The 17,936-nt window shown below is 45.3% G+C and overlaps 1 protein-coding gene across 5 annotated transcripts in view; it reads right to left on the reverse strand.

Annotated features, from left to right (window-relative positions):
- The window catches only part of HIPK1 (homeodomain interacting protein kinase 1), a 49,295-nt gene extending 46,880 nt beyond the window's left edge, over positions 1 to 2,415 (reverse strand). For 4 of the 5 annotated variants that reach the window (XM_037998063.2, XM_037998061.2, XM_007977497.3 and 1 more), the window contains exon 1: positions 1,993 to 2,133. The gene's annotated coding sequence lies outside the window, so the exon portion shown is untranslated. Of the gene's footprint in view, positions 1 to 1,992; positions 2,134 to 2,399 lie in introns of those variants that run through there. The other variant, XM_073008468.1, reaches the window with a different exon arrangement.
- Between the last annotated feature and the right edge of the window lie 15,521 nt (positions 2,416 to 17,936).

Raw genomic sequence — 17,936 nt, forward strand, 5'->3', positions numbered from 1 at the left:
TAGTAAACTTTTTTTTAAAAGACCTAAAAAATACAGACTGCTGTTATACCTCATGCAGGTGGCAGATTAAGCAGCTCATGTTTGCAAAATTACTTCAAATTACAAGACCAGTTACAATACATAACAAGCTGCACAAGTTCCAAGTGTAAGAACTTCACAAGGCCGGTATGACTCACTGATTTGTACCAACAAATCATTGATGGAGCTCTGCTTATAAAAACAAAAGCAGAGAATGAAAGAAGTCTATTTTCCAAAGAATTGTGAACTTTGAGATTATCTTTTTCTTTTAGAAGGAAGTTCTGGTTTGGTTTGAAGTCTCAAGTTACCAACGAACTTGCTCTAAAATCCACAAAACTACAGTGTCGAGAGATAGGATAAACTATTTATGAAGGTATCACCAGCAAAAGTTCTACTTGCCAACCAGAGTCAGTATATTTATAAGATCTCATTCACCATTTTATTCTAAGATGCTTTACTGGCTTGGCTGCCTCCAGTTCCAACCGCAAGTACTTTACTAAAATATCCTTCAAGCCAGAAACAGTATCTTAAAGTCAATGACACCCTTCATCATACCAGCATTATAACACAGAACCCTGAGATAATTGCATGTAAAGATCCAAAATCACCAGATGAATAATGAAAATTAAGTCAAATGATTTGTTAGATTTTAAAATGTTTTATAGAAAGCTTTAGGCTTCTATATTTAAAAACCTAGTAATGGTTTGCATTCTCTATAATCTTACAAAAAAACAAAACAAAAAAAAACCAAAAACCCTACAGACCAGAAATCAAAAATAGCTTTACACAAACAAAAGGAAAATTGTAGGTTTGCTGAGGGCATCAGCCACTTAATTTAACCCCATTTCATCAGGAGCAGGAAGCCACACTGCTGTTTTCACCAGTTACTAAGAAACAAGATAAAGGACAGATTGAGACAGAGAGCCTATAGCTGAAAGTATTATTTTGATGCAATTACTGAGAATTCCCAAAGTGTCACTAATAGACAAGAAAGAGCATCTAGGACTGCCTCTAAATGAGTCTACCTACAACAGAATCAGTGGTTAAGTAAAGACAAGATTTACTGGAGCCTGGGGGTGTTTTCCCCCTCTTCCCTACCCCCATCCTCCCATCCTCAACTCCCCTCCCCAAGCAGGAAAGAAAGCTCGCCCAGCATAAACACAGGCCATTGCTCGCGGCTCGTCACCACAACAAACTGGAGGTTAGACCAACGCTCCTGGAGACAGAACTCCAGGTCTTGGTTGCTAGGCACAAAAAGGGGACTCTTCCCCACAGACCTGTGAACAGTGTGGGTCTTACCAGAATTTTGGTTGTTTCTCCACCTTTCCTTTTTTGTTTTTTTAACGAAAGCTTTGAAAGTGGTGACAGCAAAAGTTTCCCTTTGGGCCAGACCTCTAGATCTGCCTTGCACAGATATACATTAGGTGGGCTGGTCTCACGTAGTCTCCACCGTCATTACAAATTACAAGCCTAACGACTACAGAACATCAGCGAAGACGACAGAAAAGCTTCCACACCCACCCCACTGTCGTCCGCTCCAGGCACGGCTTCCTGGTCCCAAACAGCACAAATAACCCAAAATCATGGTGATAAGCGGAGCTGTGAAATACACACGCACAAGCCACACACTGGGAACCTGCCACGACAGCCGGGGAAAAACCGGCCGAGTGAGGAGACGCAAGGCGGTCCCCTGTCACTTAAGGACAACACGCCCAGGCGAGAAGTGGCAGGAGGCAGGGGGAGTTGTCCCGAAAAACAGCCCGGAGCCTGCCCACCTTCCTGGGAACGCAATCCCCTCAGCGGCCGCGAGCCGCCGGGCCGCAGGACACGGCGCCCGGTCCCGGGCAGGGGCCCTCTGAGGAAGGCGCCCCCCGCAGGCTGGGCGCCCCAAGAGAGCCGGCGGCCGGCCCCGCCTCGGGGAGCTGAGGGGAAGTCCCTCCCCGCCGAGGCCCCCTCCTGCCGGTCCCCACTCACCGCCGGTGTGTCTGGTTCTCAGCCGCGAGCTGGGGCTGCCGTGAGGAGGCGGCGGAGGAGACGAGATCTGGGGCCCCGCCGCCGGGTCATCATACCCCCCGCGCGAGCCGGCCCGGGCCCCGGCCCCCGCCCCCCGGAGCCGTCCCCGCGCCCGTCCCGCAGGGGGAGCCTCCTCAGCCTCCCGCCCGCTCCACCACCCAGCCCCTTCCCGCCGCCGCCGCCGCCGCCTCAGCCCCGCGCGCTCCCGCCTCGGCTTCCTGCTGCCGTCCGGGGCTACCGCCGGGCCCCTTGCTCCGCAGCCGCCGTTGTCGCCAGACCCGACGAGCGGAACGCCGAGCGGCCGCCCCTCAACCCGGACGGCCCCGCCTCGCCGGAACTATTCACCCGCCCCGCGCCATGACACCTACTGAGGCGGAAGTGCAGATGAATGGACTCTCTAGGACGACCGCATAGTACTGATCGCAGTGGGAGTGGGTGGGCCTCGAGTGGGTGGGCCTCCGTGGGGAGCCAGCGTGGATCGAGTGCGGGGGCTGGGCTTCCCGCCCCCTCCGCACCGTAGACTCCGCGGTGATTTAAAGGTGCCTGGCAGTGGTAGGGGATCCAACTGTAAAATGTCATCCCAGCTAGTGTGACATCACCACAGTCTAGTGTGACACCCCCAGAGCCTGGGCAGGAAGACAGTGCCTAACAGAGGAGCTCCACTGCCGGTGAGGGATTACCTCAGGTTAGGCTTTAATGTTTCGTTGCCGTCTAGAGACGTTCTAGCAATGTGACATCTGTGTACCCTATCTGGAAGTCTCCCTGTACGTCAAGAGCCCCTTAGGGGAGTCTCCCATTGCCGCCTTGGGAACCTGTGTTTACATTACGAAGAGAGAGAATAGCTGTAATCTGAACTCAAACGCTCAAAACATGCAGTGAGCGAATGCTAGCATAATTTTCTTGCCTCTACCAGAAGGAAGTAAGGCTGGGTATTTAGGAAACAGAACGCGTTGGCACAACATTCTGAGAAAAAGGACACTGAAAATTAGGTTATCCTAATGGAAAAGCAGTTGCGATCTCCCAAAATCAAGAGATTCTGTAGGACTTCCGATATATCTCCTGCTGTGTAAAATATTCAGATTCCTGAAGTGGGGGACATTTTTAGGGCAACTGTAATCTCTTCATTTTTTCCATCCCACAAGTGCTGGAGGCAGCAGTGATCTGAGCCCTAGAAAGCGACTGTCCGGCACCATCGGCATTTGCATATACTCTCTGAGGAGAAGGGCAGATGTGGCTAAGACAAAATTCTACTATCAAGTTTTGTTTCTCAGATCTCACTCATTAACATCTCTGATTTCCTTGGATCCCCACAACACACACACAAAAAAACTATAATTTTTGTAAAATGTGCTGAAGTACCTTTTAAGGGAAGTCATTTGACTTTCTCTCTGGCTTAACAACACGGGGAGCAGTTCCATTTTATCTGGAACAGGGAAGTTTATTTCCCTAGAGAAGTAGGGTTACCAAAAATGTTCGATCCCACAAGGCAGTTTTGTTTGCATATTTTCACAGAAACTTCCTTCTACTACTTAAAGAACTTAAAGTCCTCACATTGGGCCGACCTGGGAAATATGAAGACAAAAAGAGTGGGTAAACGTGCCTGCTTGATGAGCCAGAAAAAAAGGCAGAAACCTGTGGTCTGGGTATAACAGATCCTGCTCAAAATGTAAGCTTCAAACACACTGTTTATCATGCCTTCGTTCAACCTAACTCTCTGACATGTTCCTAAACTCCTGCTCTCTCAAGGCATGTCCCTTTCCTCTTTTCAAATAAATCTCAGAATTCACCTCTCGGGAACCTTTGCTGATTGACTCTTATTTTATTTGAATTCTACATCATCATCTGATTACTTAAATTAACCTGTACCTTCTTTATTTATACTTGTTAACCTCTATTTTCATTGCTTTTAGGTCCTCAGTCTTTCTCACTATACGGGGAGCTTCTTAAAGTCTGTATTTTCTCCTCTTTAGTATCATTCACTCATTCATCCAGCAAACTGCTGTGTGCCTGCTCTGTGCTATCCACTCTTCTAGACACTGGGTCAGGTATGCATGAGACAGGTGAATAAGGCATGGTCTTTTGCCTCAGGGACCTTACAGTCTATTGAGGCAAAAACGTGTGCAGACATATATAAGATAAGCGAGAGAGTCGGAGAAGAACATCAGAAGTGATATTTGAGCATAGTAAGGTCAAAGAAGTTTCAAAGTTTCATCATTTGTCCATTCAGTAACTATTTACAGAGCATCTTCTGTGTGCCAGGCACTATATAAGAAATTAAGGGGCTGGGTGTTGTGGCTCATGCCTGTAATCCCAGCACTTTGGGAGGCCGAGGCGGGTAGATCACCTGAGGTCAGGAGTTTGAGACCAGCCTGGCCAACATGGTGAAACCCCATCTCTACTAAAAATGCAAACATTAGCCAGGTGTAGTGGTGCATGCCTGTAATCCCAGCTACCGGGGAGGCTAAGGTAGGACAATCACTGGAACCCAGGAGGTGGAGGCTGCTGTGAGCCGAGATCCCACCATTGCACTCCAGCCTGGGCGACAGAGTGAGACTCTGTCTCAAAAAGAAAAAAAAAAAAAAAAAAAAGAAATTAAGGAGACACAGAAGAAAAGGCATGGTCTGTTCCCTGAAGGAGCTTACAGTTAAGCAGAGAAGTGGCAGGATATAGAAGTAATAAGGTAAATTGAGTCAGATTTTGAAAGGCAATGTAGAGCTGTTAGAAGTTTATTCGCACAGGTGGCCAGGCACAGTGGCTTATGCCTGTAATCCCAGCACTTTGGGAAGCCAAGGTGGCAGATCACTGGAGGTCAGGAGTTCGAGACCAGCCTGGCCAACATGGTGAAACCCCGTCTCTACTACAAATACAAAAATTAGCCGGATGTGGTGGCATATGCTTGTAATCCCAGCTACTCAGAAGGCTGAGGCAGGAGAATCTCTTGAACGCGGGAGGCAAAGATTGCAGTGAGCCGAGATCGTGCCATTGCACTTTAGCCTGGGCAAACACAGCGAGACTCTGTCTCAAAAAAAAAGTTTATTCAGACGGGTAATGTGAGAGAGAACTAGTGATGGTGAAGGAAGATAGCTGGCTGGAGTGGGTAAAGACTGGAGAAAGAGATCCTAATCAGAAAACTATGATGAGGGTTTGATTAAACAGGAAAGAAGGCGAGAAAGGGGCAGATATGTGAAATATATCCTCCTAAACAAAGACAGAGCAGCTGGAGAGGGAGATGGAGCAGTTAGCAATTGGAAGCATTCAAGTCTCATTCAGGGTCTGACATCCTTCTAGGACCTAGAGACTAGATTCAGTGTTGCAGGCAAGAAGTCACTTGCCCAAGAGCGGCAGTGCTTAAGACCAAATAGGAGAAGCTGACGAGAAGGCTGTGTCTTGAGACAAACTGAACCATGAAGCTAGGCAAACTCTTCAAACAAATTATGAATCCTAGGGGCTAGGAAAAAAAGAGAATTTAAATAGAAATCAACAGGTTGTGAAACTGGGAAAACCAGATTAGAGTGATGGTCTGCAGTAAAGGATAAAAAAGCAGAAAAGTCCCTTGAGCCAACAGGAGGAGAACTTCAATGATTTTTTTTTAAATCCAGACCCTAGGATACTTTTTATTTGGAAATAATGTTAAACATACAGATATGTTGCAAGAGTGACAAAAAGAGGACCCATATACCTGTTACCCAGATTATTAACATCTTGCCCCTTTTGCTTTATCATTTGCAGTTATAGATAGATAGAGTTCTATTACACACATACATGCTTTTTTTTTTTTTTTTTTTTTTTTTTGACAGTCTCACTCTGTCACCCAGGCTGGAGTGCAGTGGCGAGATCTCGGCTCATTGCAACCTCCGTCTCCTGGGTTTAAGTGATTCTCCTGCCGGGCGCGGTGGCTCAAGCCTGTAATCCCAGCACTTTGGGAGGCCGAGATGGGTGGATCACGAGGTCAGGAGATCGAGACCATCCTGGCTAACACGGTGAAACCCCATCTCTACTAAAAATACAAAAAAATTAGCCGGGCGTGGTGGCAGGCGCCTGTAGTCCCAGCTACTCGGGAGGCTGAGGCAGGAGAATGGCGTGAACCCAGGAGGCGGAGCTTGCAGTGAGCCGAGATAGTGCCACTGCACTCCAGCCTGGGTGACAGAGCAAGACTCCGCCTCAAAAAAAAAAAAAAAAAAGTGATTCTCCTGTCTCAGCCTCCTGAGTAGCTGGGATTACAGGTGCCCACCGCCACACCCGGCTAATTTTTTTGTATTTTAGTAGAGACGGGGTTTCACCGTGTTGCCCAGGCTGGTCTTGAACTTGTGAGCTCAGGCAATCCACCCACCTTGGACTCCCAAAATGCTAGGATTATAGGTGTGAGCCACCACACCCCGCCCACGTACATTTTTTTTTTTCTGAGCAGTTGAAAGTAAATTGCATGCATCATGCTCGTTTACCACATAATACTTGAATATCCTAATGAGTACATTATCTTATATAAACAAAATACATACAATTATCAACTCCAGGAAATTTAACATTGCTGTAACACTTTACCATCCATGTTCCAAATGTTGTCAGTTGATCCAATAACATCTTTTTTAGCATTTTTTTCTTTTCCAGCACAAGATTCAGTTTAGGATCATATATTACATTTAATTGTCATGTCTCTTTAGTGTTCTTTAATCTGGCACAGTTCCTCAGCTTTTCTTTGTCTTTGATATTTTTGAAGAATACAGGCCTTTTTCTCGTAAAAGGGTAATAAAATATTCTTCACAGCTTGGCACGGTGGCTCACGCCTGTAATCGCAGCACTTTGGGAGGCCGAGGCGGGTGGATCACGAGGTCAGGAGATTGAGACCATCCTGGCTAACACGGTGAAATCCTGTCTCTACCATAAATACAAAAAGAAATTAGCTGGGCATGGTGGCGGGCGCCTGTAGGCCCAGCTACTCGGGAGGCTGAGGAAGGAGAATGGCGTGAACCTGGGGGCAGAGCTTGCAGCGAGCCGAGATGGCGTCACTGCACTCCAGCCTGGCAACAGAGCCAGACTTCATTTCAAAAAAAAAAAAAAGGCTGGGCGCGGTGGCTCAGGCCTGTAATCCCAGCACTTTGGGAGGCCGAGATGGGCGGATCACGAGGTCAGGAGATCGAGACCAGCCTGGCTAACACGGCGAAACCCCGTCTCTACCAAAAAAATACAAAAAAAAAAAAAAACTAGCCGGACGAGGTGGCGGGCGCCGGTAGTCCCACCTACTCTACTCGGGAGGCTGAGGCAGGAGAATGGCGTAGACCCGGGAGGCGGAGCTTGCAGTGAGCTGAGATCCGGCCACTGCACTCCAGCCTGGGCGACAGAGCAAGACTCCGTCTCAAAAAAAAAAAAAAAAGTTATTCATTTTAGGATATCCTCATTTTAGGTTTGTTGTTTATGTTTGTCTGATGTTTACTTATAATTAGATTCCGGTTATCCATTTCTGGCCAGAATACTTCATGTATGATATTGTGCCCTCAGGATATTATATCCGAAGGCACATAATGTCTCTCTGTCCTTCACTGGAGATAGTAATTTTGATTACTTTGTCAAAGGATCTGATTTCTCACAGTGCATTTACTATTTTTCCCTTGTAATTAATGAGCAATCTATGGGGACATATCTTAGACAATGCAAATATCTGGCTCCTCTTTAAACGTTTTCCTCTAGATTTAGCATCTATTGTGTTTTGCCTGTACCAATCCTCCCTTGTCTCTTATTTAGTTAGTTGGTTTTTTAGTTATCTATTAATGATACAGACTTATGGACTACTACTTTTTTCAATGGTTTATAATTCATTACTGTCCTTAATTATTTTGGAACTTGAATTTTCCAGATTTAGTCATGGATACCCTTTCAAGTTGGCTCCTGTGTCTTTTTTAGCATGTCTCCAAAATAGGATGCTCCAGATTCATCTTGTACTTTCCATACCCCAGCCCCAGAATTTCTCTGAGGAGTCCTGGATTGCTATTTCTTTAATGTGGAACTATATTAGAAAATAAGATATGAGCCGGGCATGGTGGCTCACGCCTGTAATCCCAGCACTTTGGGAGGCCGAGGTGGGTGGACTGCTAAGTCAGGAGTTCAAGACCAGCCTGGCCAAGATGGTGAAACCCCATCTCTGAATACATCTAAAAATACAAAAACTAGCCAGGTGTGGTGGCGGGTGCCTGTAATCCCAGCTACTTGGGAGGCTCAGGCAGAGAATTGCTTGAACCCGGGAGGCAGAGGTTTCAGTGAGCCGAGATCACGCCACTGCACTCCAGCCTAGGCAACAGAGCGAGACTCCGTCCCCGCCCCACAAAAAAGATCTGAGCACTAGGCCCACAATGATTTATTACTGAATGCTTGGATATGAATGTCAGCCCTTTAGTTTCCCTACTCATCCCTTTCCTCAGAGTTGCAAGACTTAGGTATCACCAAGATTTTTCTCTTAAGACTCCTTTTGAGTATCCTTAGCAGAGAAAGCTTGCATAGGGAAATTTGGCAGACACTGTCCATTGCCTATTCAAATGAATAGTTAGGGTTAGCTAACTTCTCTAGGAAACAACCCCATACCTCAGGGGCTTATGGAAAGGTCACTGCTAGCTGGTCCATAATGGCATGTGCCTGTAGTCCCAGCTTCTCAGGAGGCTGAGGCAGGAGGATTGCTTGAGCCCAGGAGTTCAAATCCAGCCTGGGCAACATAATGAGACCCCCATCTCTAAGGTAGATAGGTTAGATACATAGATAGATGGATAGACTGACAGATAGATAGATAGATAGATAGATAGATAGATAGATAGATTGATTCTGATTTTCGAGATAGCGGTTTTAGTGGCATAGTGGGGGCAGAAGCTGTGTGGTTCCTACACAGGATTACTCATAGTATGAGTGGTGACTGACAAGCTGGGAAGAATGGTTTGGTCCAACTGAATGATAGAGTCTATTCTGGTCAATACCCATATTCAGCTCTCAATATCCAAGGAATCTGCTTGGGTCCACATAAGCTACACCTGAGAAGTCATGAAATGAATCATTTTGGCTACGTTCTCTATCACTTCTCTTCTCACAGGAATAAACCAGGAAAAGTTGTTCTGGCCCCTCATCTGGTTTCATGACGGACAATATCTAGCATGAGAGTGACAGGGATTAAAATAATGGACATTTTGGGGACTGCGTTCTAGCAGAAATGATGGAATAGTGGAACAGGAGTTTGGATGAAGGGGCATCCTATGGGATTAAAGAAGATTTGAATACAAGCTTTCCTAATAAATGAAAGGGAAGGTGAAACTAGAGCATGCTGATGGCTGCACAGCATTGTGAATGCACTAAATGCAGTAACTGTCCACTTTAAAATGTTTAGTAATATGTCAATTTTATCTAAATAAAAAAAAAGGAGCAACATAGTGAGACCTTGTCTCTAAAACAATTTTATTCAGATGTCATGGAGGATAAAACTTTCTTTTTTTAATTAGCCAGGCATGGTGGCACACACCTGTAGTCCCAGCTATTCAGGAGGGTAAGGTGGGAGGATTGGTTGAGCACGAGAAGTTGAGGCAGCAGTGAGCTATGATCTTGTCACTACACTCCAGCCTGGGCAACAAAACAAGACCGTGTCTAAAAAAAAAAAAAAAAAAAAAAAAAAAAAAAAAAAAAAAAAAAAAAAAAGTGGGGTGGCAGGGCGGGAGGTTTTCAGGATTTAGAGACAAGGCACAATTACCCTTAATTTTCAAGGGTCAACCCAGAGACTGTTGTAGGGGAAAGAACAAATGCCTTGACTTCTTATACAACCCATGTTTACGACTCCTCAGACCCTCCTTCCTCCATAATCATTTCTAATGTCTCCGTTTTCCACACATAATGATCTTACTCTTTCTCACTTTTCTCGTATACCAACCGTTTATTTAGCAAAAGCAAGGAATAGTGCTTTTTCTCCCTTTCCTTGGGTCATCATTTCTCATTATTATGCTTCCTCTGTTCTGTAGTTTCTCACCTTTTTTTTTTTTTTTTTTAGATGGAGTCTTGCTCTGTCACCCAGGCTAGAGTGCAGTGGCCGGATCTCAGCTCACTGCAAGCTCCCCCTCCTGGGTTTACGCCATTCTCCAGCCTCAGCCTCTCGAGTAGCTGGGACTACAGGTGCCCGCCACCTCGCCCGGCTAGGTTTTTTGTATTTTTTAGTAGAGATGGGGTTTCACCATGTTAGCCGGGATGGTCTTGATCTCCTGACCTCGTGATCCACCCGTCTCGGCCTCCCAAAGTGCTGGGATTACAGGCTTGAGCCACCGCGCCCGGCCACGTTTTCTTTTTTAAAAAATCATCCTCCCCACTCTAAGATTCTCACCTTTTCTTTGACCAACTGTTACACAGCATTTAGCATCTGCATTCCATATGTCTTTCCCTATCATCAATTTCAAGCAACATCTAAAACCAAAATAAATGGTTTGGGAAGGCACAGAGACCCACATGAAAAGGGCAATGAAGCAGAACAGGAACTTGAAATTTAATAATTGAATATTATTTTTGCTAAGTCATTTTGCACTTCCCACAAACTCAGAAATCCAAAAGCCCCAATGAAGGGTCCCCTGCCCAGCACAATTCCTTACACATGGTTGGTGCTATAACTGTTTTGATGAGTAAATTACTGAGTGCTTATTCACAGTGCTCAAAGCATCAGGAACAGTTAACTATTAGAATAGGGGTTAAGAAACTTCAAATGGACCCGGTACAATGGTTCCTACTTGTAATCTCAGCATTTTCAGAGGCTGAAGCAGGAGGATCGCTTGAGTCCAGGAGTTGAAGGACCAGCGTGGGCAACATAGTGAGACCTCATCTCTATGAGAAAAAATTAAAAATTAGCCGGGTGTTGTAGTGTGCACCTGTGGTCCCAGCTACTTGAGAGGGAGGCTGAGGTTGGAGGATTGCTTCAGCACAAGAGATTGAAACTTGTGCCACTGTACTCCAGCCTGAGTGACAGAGCCAGATCCTGTCTCAAAACAAAAACAAAAACAAAAAAGAGAAGAAGGGAGGGAGGAAAGAAGTCAGGGAGGGAGGGAGACCTCACATCAGTCACGCCTGTAATTCCAGAACTTCAGGACTGGGAGGCCGAGGCAGGAGGACTGCTTGAGGACAGGAGTTCAAGACCAGCCTGGGCAACATAACAAGACCTCATCTCTATTTTAAAAAGAAGAAACCTCAAAATAACAATTATCATCATTGACTGTGAATTTAATTTTTTTTATTATTACTTTTGTAAACTCACTTTGATGAAACCTGTAAGCAGTCAACAAGTGGTTCTTTTCACTCAGGGTAGGATAGGGGAATGTGCTCTATGAAAACCCTAGAGGGTAAATTCTCTGATGTGAAATAGGCTTTTACCTGACCAATCTCACTGCTCCTAGGATTCCAGTATAGAAAAATAGGAGCTTCAGAGCCTGACGTCCATAGGAATCCTGACTCTGGTAGGTATTAGGGTATGACGGTGGGCCTCTTAATGAGCCTCACTTTCCTCATCCTGAAAATGAAGATGATAATACCTTTTCCTTAACTCCCTCATTCCATCCATCAGAAAATGTCTTCAGTGGTACTTCCAAAAGATACCCTGGCTGGGCATGGTGGCTCACGCCTGTCATCCTAACACTTTGGGAGGCCAAGGTGGGCAGATCACCAGAGGTCAGGAGTTTGAGACCGGCCTGGCCAACACGGTGAAAACCCGTCTCTACTAAAAATATAAAAATTAACCAGGTGTGGTGGCAGGCACCTATAGTCCCAGTTACTTGGAAGGCTAAGGCAAGAGAATTGCTTGAACCCAGGAGGCAGAAGTTGCAGTGAGCTGAGATTGTGCCACTGCACTTCAGCCTGAGCAACAAGAGCAAGACTCCATCTCAAAAAAAAAAAAAAAATTCCTAAATTTACTAATATTCATCTCTACTGATACCACCTGTGAAATTAGAAAGTCTGTGAGAAGTGAAATATAGAATAACAAATATGGATACTTGATACATCTATGTTGTGTGGGAAACATTTAAAAATTTAAAAATATTGGCCAGGCACGGTGGCTCAAGCCTGTAATCCCAGCACTTTGGGAGGCCGAGACGGGTGGATCACGAGGTCAGAAGATCGAGACCATCCTGACTAACACGGTGAAACCCCGTCTCTACTAAAAAATACAAAAAAAACTAGCCGGGCGAGGTGGTGGACGCCTGTAGTCCCAGCTACTTGGGAGGCTGAGGCAGGAGAATGGCGTAAACCCAGGAGGTGGAGCTTGCAGTGAGCTGAGATCGCGCTACAGCACTCCAGCCTGGGCGACAGAGCGAGACTCGGTCTCAAAAAAAAAAAAAAAAAAAAAAAAAAAGGCCAGGCGTGGTGGCTCACACCTGTAATCCTGGCACTTTGGGAGGCCAAGGTGGGCGGATCACCTGAGGTCTTTTTTTTTTTTTTTTTTTTCAGATGGAGTCTCACTCCATTGCCCAGGGTGGAGTGCAGTGGCGCAATCTCGGCTCACTGCAACCTCTGCCCCCCAGGTTCAAGCAATTCTCCTGCCTCAGTCTCCCAAGTAGCTGGGACTATCACACCCAGCTAATTTTTGTATTTTTAGTAGAGACGGGGTTTCACCTTCTTGACCAAGCTGTTCTTGAACTCCTGACCTCGTGATCCACTTGCCTCAACCTCCCAAAGTGCTGGGATTATAGGCGAGAGCCACCGTGCCTGGCCCTATAATAATCTTAATAATTTAAAAATAAAAAGTAAGGGCCAGGCACGATTGCTCACACCTGTAATCCCAGCACTTTGGGAGGCCGAGGCAGGGGTGATCACCTGAGGTCGGGAGTTCCAGACCAGCCTGACCAACATGGAGAAACCCCGTCTCTACTAAAAATACAAAATTAGCCAGGCATGGTGGCACATGCCTGTAGTCCCAGATGCTCGGGAGGCTGAGGCAGGAGAATCACTTGACCCGGGAGGCAGAGTTTGCGGTGAGCTGAGATCATGCCATTGCTCTTGAGCCTGGGCAATAAGAGTGAAACTCCATCTCAAAAAATAATAATAATAAATTAAAATTAAAATTAAAAGTAAGAGTTGGGTGCGGTGGCTCACGCCTGTAATCCCAGCACTTTGGGAGGCTGAGGCAGGCAGATCACTTAAGTTCAGGCGTTTGAGACCACCCTGGCCAACATGATGAAACCCCGTGTCTACTAAAAATACTAAAATTTGCTGAGCATGGTAGTTCGTGCCTGTAGTCCCAGCTGCTCAGGAGGCTGAGGCAGGAGAATCACTTGAACCTGAGAGGTGGATGTTGCAGTCAGCCGAGGTTGCGCCACTGCACTCCAGCCTGGGCGACAGAGTGAGACTCCGTCTCAAAAAATAAATAAATAAATAAAAATAAATAAAAAGTAAGTAAGTACTCTCTGATTAACGAAGTTTTTCAAATTGAAGATTCTTAGTCTCTCAGGAAATGTAACCTCTAACCCCAAAACTTGTGTTGACTCCAAAGCAAGTAAAACATGCTATTTCTTTTAAGAAGATAGTTATAAAACATGCCTATTGTAGGAAATAATGTTAATTCATAAAATATTCCAATTATTTACTTATAAACTGGCTTACTCATTTCTTCCCGTTTTCTCATTCCCCACAAATATATGTATTTATATATTATTTTGTGTATACATATGGTTATAGATACACTTTTCCTTTGTGAAAGCTTTGGTGGAGGAAAAGGTATTCTTTTTCACTGTAACTGCTTGTAATAAAAAGGTGTTCTAAAAGATTCCTATCTAGACACAGTGTAAATCCAGCCAGGTGTGGTGACTCATGCCTGTAATCCCAGCACTTCGGGAGGCCCAGGTGAGAGGATCATGAGGCCGGGAGTTCAAGACCAGCCTGGGAAACATAGTGAGAACACATCGCTACTTAAAAAAATAAATAAATAAAAATAAATCAAATAGAATGTAAATTACCTTTCCCCAGCTCAGCTCACCAATATCTCTGATTGCTGTAAGAGCTTCCTAAGTGGTATTCTGTTTTTATTTTTGCCCCATTCTCTGTTGTTTTCAAAAATATATATCAGATCATATCACTCCCCTAATTTAAAGCACTCCAATAGCTTATAAGTACATTTACAATCAAATTAAAACTTCTTACTTTAAACTATTAAGTAACTTCTGATCCAACACCTGCCACCCTCTCTGACCTCATCTCCTCTTCTTCTCCTTCTGACACGCTCTTCTTTGTTTATACATATATCTTTTTTTTTTTTTTTTTTTTTTTTTATTTTTGGAGACAGAGTCTCTCTCTGTCACCCAGGCTGGAGTGCAGTGGCACAAACTCGGCTCACCACAATCTGCACCTCCTAGGTTCAATTCTCCTGCCTCAGCCTCCCGAGTAGCTGGGATTACAGGCATGCACCACCATGCCCAGCTAATTTCTTGTACTTTTAGTAGAGACAGGGTCTCATCATGTTGACCAGGCTGGTCTTGAACTCCTGACCTCAGGTGATCTGCCCACCTCGGCCTCCCAAAGTGCTGGGATTACAAGTGTGAGCCACCATGCTGGGATTACAAGTGTGAGCCACACTGTGTGTGTGTGTGTGTGTGTGTGTGAAATATATATATTTCAACTTTTATTTTAGATTCAGGAGGTACACATAATGGGTTTGTTTCATAGGTATATTGGATAATGCTGAGGTTTGAGGTATGACTGATCCCATCACCCAGGTACCAAGCATAGTACCTAATAGTTTTTCAACCCTTGCCCCCTGCCCAGTTGTCCCCAGTGGCTGTTATTGCCATCTTTCTGTCTGTGACCACCCAATGTCTAGCTTCCACTTATAAATGAAAGCATGTGGTATTTGGTTTTCTGTTGCCATGTTCATTTGCTTAGGGTAATGGCCTCCAACTGCATCGTTGTTGCTGCAAAGGAAATTATTTCATTCTTTTTATGGCTGCATAGTATTCCCTGGTGTATATGTACCACATATTCTTTATCCAATTCACTGGGTTATTTTTTTTTATTTTACACATCACAAGTTACCATTAACCAATCCACTGTTGATGGGCACCTAGGTTGCTTTCGTGTCTTTGCTATTGTGAATAGTGCTGGGTTGGACAGATGAGTGCAGGTGTATTTTTAGTAGGATGATTTATTTTCCTTTGAATATATGCCCAGAATGGGATTGCTGGGTCAAGTAGTTCTCTTTTAAGTTCTTTCAGAAACCTCCAAACTGTTTTCCACAGGGGCTGAACTAATTTCCACAGGGGCTTTTACACTGAACACCAACAATGCATAAGCGTTCCCTTTTCTCTGCAGCCTCACCAGCATCTGTTGTTTTTTGGCTTTTTTTTTTTTTTTTTTTTTTTTTTTTGAGACGGAGTCTCACTCTGTTGTCCAGGCTGGAGTGCAGTGGCACGATCTCAGCTCACTGCAACCTCTGCCTCCCAGATTCAAGCAATTCTCCTGCCTCACCCTCCCGAGTAGCTGGGACTACAGGCACCCGCCACCATGCCCGGCTATTTTTTGTATTTTTAGTAGAGACGGGGTTTCACTATGTTGGCCAGGCTGGTCTCAAACTTCTAACCTCATGATCCTTCTGCCTTGGGCTCCCAAAGTGCTGGGATTACAGGCGTGAGCCACTGCATCTGGCCATTTTGACTTCTTAATAATAGCCATTCTGACTGGTGTGAGATGGTACCACACTGTGGTTTTGATTTGCATTTCTCTACACTCACTTCTTGATGTTCCTTAGGCACAAAGCTCATTCCCATCCCATCACAGCCGCTGATTCTGCCTGAACCCTCTACCTATTCCCTACTCTCGGCAACATAGTGAGACCTCGTCTCTACAAAAACGATTTTTAAATCGGACCTCCCCACCAGGTCTTTACCTGGCTGGCTCATTACTCAGGTCTCATTTTGTTGTCAGTCCCACAGATGTACTTGAGCAAGTAAGCCAGGAGAAAAAGTTTAAAATTGAAGTTTCAGATGTAGTATAATTTCTGGTAATGACAGGGTGGTGAGGTAGAGGGAGAATAAGGTCTTTGAAGATGAGGTCAAGGAAGCTGAGTGGCCAGGGTGTTGAAATCATCCAGAATGATGACAGGGTTCTGAAGGAGGAGAAGGCTGTGAGTCAGCGGCTCAAGTCTTGATAAGTGAGGATGGGAAGGAGGGGATGGTATAGCTAGATAGTATGCACTTCATCTCTCATGGGAGGAGAGATGGTCACAGGAAGAAATGGCAATAATGGTTAGGAGGCAGCAAGGAGAGTAAGGAGAACATCAATGTCACCTTCTTACCTTGAGGTGGGGGGAGAAAAAAAGAGCCTGTATGTGAGAAGCTGGCTGGAAAGCAGTGTGCTCAGAGGAGAGCCAGTCTTCAATTTAGGCAAAGAGGGTGATGGATACTTTCAGAAAAGATGCTGAGGACATAGAGGAATTTGCTGATCACAGGGCAGGAGACTTGAGAGCCTAGTGAAAGAGGGGAGGGAAGGCTGAGGATCCGGCCTTAAAGACTTGAACTCCTGACAATGACTGGGGTTTAAACAAGGTATAGGGGGATTCATTCTGCCACCTTTAGGGTGAGGCTGGGTGACCAGACCTGTTCTTATGGTCCAGGGAAGTTGCCCCAGGGTGTCGCAGCTTGGTATCCTTGATGCTCAAAGTTGTCTTCCTAAGGCTTCACATGTTGTAAGAGTTTGAGTCATAAAGCTTTGTCATAACCACTGATGTACATGGGAGAGGAGGTGGATCGAGGGCATAAAGAGATGAGAAGCAGCTTTGAAAATACCAGAGGCTGAAATCTGTGGTGACACCAGTTGTATGGTTCTTTTCTCCAGTGGTTCTGCCTTCCTTCTGCAGGAGTTGAAAAGGAGAATTCCAGGACTGATCCAAGGTTGTTGGTTTATACAGCTGGTGTGGGAGAAGAATCTAGAACCAGACCAAGCATAGTATCTGGCCCTTAGTTTACCCACAATGTTTTGAAATGCACAGCCCAGACTGCTCTGCTCTGCACACCTCTTTGGATTCTCTGAGCCTCTGATTAACCACTTGTTCTTCTGAGGTGTTTTGGCTTTGCCTTAGGATTTTACAGTTAAATCTACTCAGCACAGCATCTGAAGCTTATCATGATTTCACCCTACTCGTTTTTCCATCTGTACAAATGCATCCTTGGATGCTTCGGGTAACTGCCCTTTTGGTTAGACTTGACTCCAGGAACCTCTCCCCCAGGAAGTAACTTCATCAGCCAATCTCTCAGATTTTTCTGGGTCAGAAAGGTAGGATTAGCCAATGGCATTATCCAGAGCAAGCACTGAACATGTCAGTCACTCCTCTGTAAACAGAATTTAAGGTATGTCAGGGAGTTTAAGGCCAAACATTTTTTTTTTCTGCGATAGGGTCTTGCTCTGTTGCCCAGGCTGGAGTGCAGTAGTGTGATCTTGGCTCAGTGCAACCTCTGCCTCCCTGATTCAAGCGATTCTCCTGCCTCAGCCTCCCAAGTAGCTAGGACTACAGGCACATGCCACCACTCCCAGCTAATTTTTGTATTTTTAGTAGAGACGGAGTTTCACTATGTTGGCCAGGCTGGTCTTGAACTCCTGACCTCAGGTGATTCGCCCACCTTGGCCTCCCAAAGTGCTGGGATTACAGGCGTAAGCCACTGCACCCAGCCAAAGGCAAAAACTTTTTCTTTTCTTCTTCTTCTTTTTTTTTTTTTAATGTATTGGATACTCTTGTGAAGTGCTTTGGTTGCTTTATTCTGTTTCATTCTCCTCCAAACCCTATGAGGTAGGCATTATTATTCCCACTCTACAAAAAGAAACTTTATGCCGGAAAGCTGAGTAGTTTGCTAGAGATTATATGCACAGCCAGTAAGTCACAGGATCACTATTCCAACCCAAGACATCTAACTTGAAAATCCATCTTT

Source organism: Chlorocebus sabaeus, chromosome 20 (assembly GCF_047675955.1).
Source record: "Chlorocebus sabaeus isolate Y175 chromosome 20, mChlSab1.0.hap1, whole genome shotgun sequence".
Taxonomy (NCBI): Eukaryota; Metazoa; Chordata; class Mammalia; order Primates; family Cercopithecidae; genus Chlorocebus; species Chlorocebus sabaeus.